The 6,754-nt window shown below is 32.1% G+C and overlaps 1 pseudogene across 1 annotated transcript; it reads right to left on the bottom strand.

Annotated features, from left to right (window-relative positions):
• AT2G07635 lies at nt 1–3,552 on the bottom strand (annotated as a pseudogene; the record flags this gene model as incomplete). Its single annotated transcript has 1 exon — nt 1–3,552.
• Between the last annotated feature and the right edge of the window lie 3,202 nt (nt 3,553–6,754).

Below are 6,754 nucleotides of genomic sequence, written 5' to 3'. Positions count from 1 at the left end.
TGGGTAAAATGAATGTAGTGAAATATACAATATTCTATAACTAATATATATATATATATATATATTGATATAATATTTAGTTATTTTATAATACATTTAATAATAATTAGCATATATCATTTAAATAATCTATACTGAGAGTATGGAATTATAATTCACTTTTCCTATATTTGCATAAAATCACAATAAAAATTTATTTAGTAGTAAAGGAAAAGACAAATAAATTTTTTTGACAGTAACTTAGTAATATTTTTTAATCATTTCAATCTATAGTTATGATCTTTCAATCTATCTATCTATTTAACAAATTTTTCTAAGTTACATTCATCAAAATGTATGGTTTGGGACCATAGATAATAATTTTTTTTTGAGTTCGGTTACTTTATCGATTCACTTCCTTCTATTATGTCAATATTAATTACAATTGTTGGGATTTTCGTTCTGATTTTGTAACGCCTCGACCGCCCTTAACAGTGGGCCTCACGTTCTCTCTCAGGCCCATGGGCCCACCCCTGTCAGACGGTCGGTGCGCCGTGTCTAGGAGGCTTTAAAGGCTTGTTAACGACCCCACAAATCACCACATGATTTTTTTCCATGCTTTGTCCTCACCTGCATGGTTCCGACAATCACTTCCTAGAAGGTCAACCATCCTGAAACTAATCCAGCGCAAACACGCTTAACTGTGGAGTTCTCTAAAGACGTTTGACCGAAAAGATAAGTGCACTTTGGTGACATAGGTGGCCAAATCAATTCTTTTAAACCTCTCCGCATGCATCACTATATTCCTGAAACTGGAGTGTTACATAGATCTCTGCTAGTCCTGTGACAAAATCCATAGAAACTTTCTCCCATTTCCAATTTGGGATAGGTGATGGTTGCAGTTTACCACTACGCTTCTGATGCTCAATTTTTACCTGCTAGCATACCAAACACTTAGATACAAACTCTACAATATCACCCTTCATATCATTCCAATGATAAAAAAAGTTTAAGTGTTTGATACATCTTAGTGCTGCCTAGGTGGACCGTATACCCAGATTGATGTCCTTCTGGCAAAATCTCCTCCAAGAACATAGGTATGTTAGGCACACACACTCTACCTTTAAAAGATAACACTGTGTCATCTCTAAGCTTATACCCTAGCTGACGAAAATCCTCAGTTTTTTCACAAATAGTACCCAATTTACCATCTTGCCACTAAGAATCACGAATATGTGCTAGTAAATTTGACTGAATACCCAATGTGGCCAAAAACCCTAATTTTTCCTCTCGAATAGAAATGTGAAACTGGCTCATCTGCTCTACTAAATTCCATTGCGATCTAAGAGATGTCACTGTAACTTGCTTTCTACTCAAAGCATCAACAACCACATTAGCCATTCGTGGATGATAAGAATTTCACAGTCATAGTCACTTAGCAATGTAATCCATCTTCTTTGTCTAAGATTCAACTCCATCTGCGAGAATAAATACTTTAGGCTCTTGTGATCTGTGAATATTTGCATATTTTCACCATAAAGATACTGACGCCACAACTTAAGAGCAAAAACTACTACATCCAACTCAAGGTCATGTGTAGGATAGTTAACCTCATGCTTATGTAGTTGTCTAGATGCATAAGCGATCACCTTATTTTCTTGCATCAATACACAGCCCAGCCTTGATAAAGAAGCATCATTGTACATCACATACCCTACACCAGGTCTCGGAATAGTTAAAACTAGAGCAGAAGTTAACCTCTTCTTTAATGCTCTAAACCTCTGCTCACAAGACTCACTACAAACAAACTTAGCTCCTTTGCAAAGTAGTTGTGTGAGGGGTTTTGCAATTCGAGAAAAATTCTCGATGAACTTTCGCTAATAGCCTGCTAAATGATCAAACTCAACTTAGTACTCTCTTAGTGCCTTATCTTTCTACTTGAGCTCCTCAAATCTCATCCTCAAATTTGATCTGACAGACTCTAGGATGTACAGATCCATAAACGCTCCCTGAAAATCTTCCCAAGTCAACTCCACACCAAGACGGGAGGTAACAATGCTTCTCCACCAATGTTGAGTATCTCTAGCAAGTTGGCGAGTAATCATTCGTAACTTAAAAGCCTTAGGAACTCCCAAATACCCCACAGCCTCTTTAACAAGATCAAGTCATTTCTCAGCTTCCATAGGGTCAAAAGAACCTTTAAATTTTTGCAAGCTGACTTCCTTTTTGAACCTATCTTGCAACACCCAATAGTCAGGCTGAGAGTTTGCATGCTGAGCCGGCTGTGGAACAGCTGCCTGAGGTAGTTGCTACAACAAAGTCTGCTGGATGGTAGCATTTTGAGCAAACATTTGATTCAAAGATTGGAACCTTTGTCACATATCCTCCATTGGAGCAGCATTTGGTGGAGGAGGTGGTGGAAATTGAGAACCATTATGAACATAAGGAGGAGTTCTTGGAACAAGGACATCTCGACCACCAGGAGCAGCAGGAGTTCCTGGAACAGGAAATCTAAGCGGTAAGCTACACTTCCAACACGCTTGTGAATCATAAAAGGACCTATAAAACGCGGTTTTAACTTTCCTGACTGTCCAAATCGAACTTTGCCTTTCATAGGTTGAACTTTAATAGATACTTGATCGTCTACCTGAAATTCTAAATCACGCCTTCGACGGTTTCATCCTATCTCTGATCAGCCTCAATTTTTCAGTGGTTCCTAAGATTAACTCAGGACCAATACCAGTAGTTTCTCCAGCTTCTGCCCAACATAAAGGTGTACGACATGGCCTACCGTATCAAGCCTCGTATGGTGCTTACCGATACTCGCATGGAAGCTATTATTATAAGCAAACTCAATCAATGACAATGACCTCTCCTATGACTGATGACTATCCAAAACACATAATCTCAAGATATCCTCTAGTGTTTGTATAGTCGTTTCAGACTGTCCATCTGTCTAAGGATGATAAACAATACTAAAATGTAGTTTCGTATCCAATACGTGGTGTAAGCTACTCCAAAAATGTGAAGTAAAGTTTGGATCATGATGTGAGACAATGGTACTCACGACACCATGCAATCTCACAATTTCTTCCACGTAGATTATAACACCCAAAATTAAAAGAAAATATAGGATCAGATTTTGGATTAAATTGAACGTATTGAAACTGTCTGATTTCACAAGGATTTCTGAGCAATTCAAAAATTTAGGCGGAATCTGTAAATAGAGAAAAATTTGAGGACTAAAGTGCAAAAACGTGGAAGAGAAGAGAATTCCAGTTTATCTTTCCCGAAACTGAAGGGAAGTTTTTGGCAAGTCGAATCCTTGTTCCTTAACCCTAATATATCGTATATATAAGCGTTTTAAAGCTCCACCGAAATTAAAAGCCGAATCCATTATCAATTTGAGACTTTTGGTGAGTTTCTTAGACCCATTTTGCCTCAATGCGGATTTGAATATTTGTTGATATTTTGTTATCGGATTTTGTGGTTGTTTAGGTTGGTTATGGCTTCTATTGTTGGTTCTTTAGTATTGAGTTGTTTTCAGCCTTCTTCAGAGTTCTAGGTAAGCTTCATCTTCTACCTTTTTTCAAAAATTTTCCATGGAATGAGCTTTAAAGCTCTTTAATTGTTGATCTCTTTTCACAAAGAATTAGGAGTTGATCTATACCTTGTTAGAAATCTCTCGTTCGTAAGAATCCAACGCCACTGACATATTATCAATCGGAAGTCAGAGTTTATCGGAATTCGATCGGTAAATATTTCTTTTTGTTGGTTCATAGTCAAATCGGGATTTATTTACGCTGCTTCTTAAGGTTTTAAAACCGATTCTTGAATGTTCTGTCTATGGAGAATACTTGTTTGAAATCTAATTTGGAATTGGTTGAGTTTTGTGTTTAAGTTGTTAGTAATTAGGACCGGTTCAACTAGTTTTAAACTGGTTTACGCGATACTAGAATACAATTGAACTTGAAATTAGCTTTTGGATGGTATATAGTACATATGTTTTTGATTCACGGTTGAATTTACACGAATTAATTGGTGATTTGGAGCGTGGATAGAATTGTCTTCGGTTTTAAAAGCTTTTTCAGGTGAGTTTTAACTGCCTTATTAGTTATTATACATTTGTATAATATTTTGGGTGTATGATAAAAAGAATAAATGAATTATTTGTATATTCTGAAAATTTATTTGCTTGCTTTCATAATTAATTTGGTTATAATTATAATAATCCTACTATATTATTTGGGAAGTACATTTTAAATGTAACCTTAATTTTTGTAATTAATTACATGACAATGCCATTAGAAAAATTTAATCAAAAACAAAATCCTTTAATGACGTCATTAAGGTTACCAAAATCATTTAACTACAATATTCATTTCTTAATTATAGGGCTTATTGTATCTAAAGACGGATCATCAAAGATTTCCTAAACAGAAGCAAAATATACCGAATATTCAAATATCTATCTGTTACCAAATTATAAACAATATGAAAATATTAAATTGTTTTATGAACTTATTCGATTATAATTGCATTCCCCTATTAAATGAATATGGTGCATTCATATGTTATTAGCTAAAATGTTAAGATTATAATTCAGAGACATATCATAAATAAAATTAATATTAATAAAATAATTGGCTTTTTGGCAAGACGGATTTGGAGGGACGAATTTTTAAATCAACATTAATAAAAAAGTAAAATATAATTAATCCACCATTTCAATACAGGTTAAATTTTTAATTTATTATTTTATTAAGACCACTTATTAAACATATCAAATCATTCTAATTTAGAAAAGTTATATAAAACCAAAAACTTTTATGTGGTATGTATAATGTTACTATATATAAAATTAAACTATAAAATATAAATGTATTAGAGAATGATACAATTTGCAAAACTTTTATATATAATAAATAATTCTTAAATTTTAAAAATTACTATTTAAAAAAAAATTATGGGATGGGCAAAGAAATTAGAGAACAGGTTTTATTTTGGAATTGGGTTATATGGTGAATGTATTTGAATCAATATTTATAAAATTTTAAAATATTATTAATATTCTGTTTAATAAGGATTAAAACTTCAGTTTTTTAACAATTGTCTCATTGATTCGTCGTATAACGTTACTTAATAACAATTATAAACTGTAAAATATAAATATTTTATAAAAATAAAATTTGCAAGTTTTAATATATATTACCTTTAAAAAAAAAATCGTCCCGCGGTATACCGCGGGTTAAAATCTAGTAAGATATGTTATTCTGTTAAGACTATGTATAATTGTATAATATTTGGGAACTAGATATTAACCCGTGGTATACCGCGGGCCTATATTTTCATTAAATAAAAAATAATAGATTTTTTTTTAGGATGATCTATAAATTTGTGCTATTGTTTGATTTAAATGTATGATACACCGTGAGACAAAATTTTATAACTAAAAGATTAAAGTTTTAAAGTGTATTTGTTTATTTTGTTAAGTATTTAATATTGTATAATTGTATTTTGATTATTTTTTCTCATATTTCACCCGTAGTACCCAATCCCATATTAAAATCGACTCAAACCTATCAATTCTATGATTTCACCTGTAATATAAAGTTTAAATATTTATAATGTTTAACTTTTTTATAACAGAATCAAGATGCGTTTTAACAAAAAAGTTTTACGATGTATTTATTTTGTTACTATTGTTTTTTTTTGTTTAGTATTTCATTGTATAGTTATATTTTTATTGTCATTCTAGGATTTCACTCCTTGTATACTATCGCATATTATTATCAACCCAAACCAGTCTATTCTAAAATTTCACCCATAATATAAAGTTTAAATATTTATAATATTTAAACTTCTTATAAAAGAATCAAGATGTGTTTTAAAAAATCAAAAATTTTAAGTGTATTTGTTTTGTTAATTTTGTTTAGTGTTTAAGATTGTATCCTCTTATTACTAAAAGAGAAGTACAAATTGAATTTTTGTCGAATTTGTCCTCAATTTTGATTTCAATTTTGGATTTTGTTCTTCATGCTAAAGGGTAAAATTGTCCAAGCCAAAAACATAAGTAAAAAGGATCCGCTTTTTATTAAGTAGGGTGTGTTATGTTTAATGGGCTTTTGATCACAACAAAACCTATATATTCGGTGGACCATCAAAAATGCAATCTTAGTCAAAATCTTTCACGGAACACGTTTATTTCTATATCTCAACAATATTTGTGGAAGTGATACACGCATATTCCTTCAAAATCTTCTGCATATTCAATTACGATTGTTATAATCTTCAATCATATATTCATTCTCCTCAATAATCAGTATAAATCCACATAAACGAGCATATTCGTTTATTCTAACTCCTCATTGACGATAATACATTCCATAAACTAGAAAATCATATAAACTTATACTGTTAAATCTAGAAATAACCTTAATCAACTAAACAATATTAACCACTTATCTATAGATGGCCAATTATTATGAACTAAACCAATTTCGAATCATTAGTCATTATCCGATCTTTGATTTGCAACTTATACTCCAAGATACTGACGAATATTTTTGAAATATTGGATCCAGCAACCTTAGCCTCCTTCACCACTATATATATCAAAGCCATTCTCATCACAATTCATCACTCAAATACCGCATTTTCTAGCAACTAAATCAAAACAATGGCTCAAGCAATTGCTTACCTTGATGACATCAAGCCCTACAAAACGTCTTGGAGAGTTTAAGTCTGTGTTCTTCATACCTGGAAAACGTTAACA

The sequence above is a fragment of the Arabidopsis thaliana genome, chromosome 2 (genome assembly GCF_000001735.4).
Source record: "Arabidopsis thaliana chromosome 2, partial sequence".
NCBI lineage: Eukaryota > Viridiplantae > Streptophyta > Magnoliopsida > Brassicales > Brassicaceae > Arabidopsis > Arabidopsis thaliana.
This window is presented reverse-complemented; position numbering and strand designations above follow the sequence as displayed.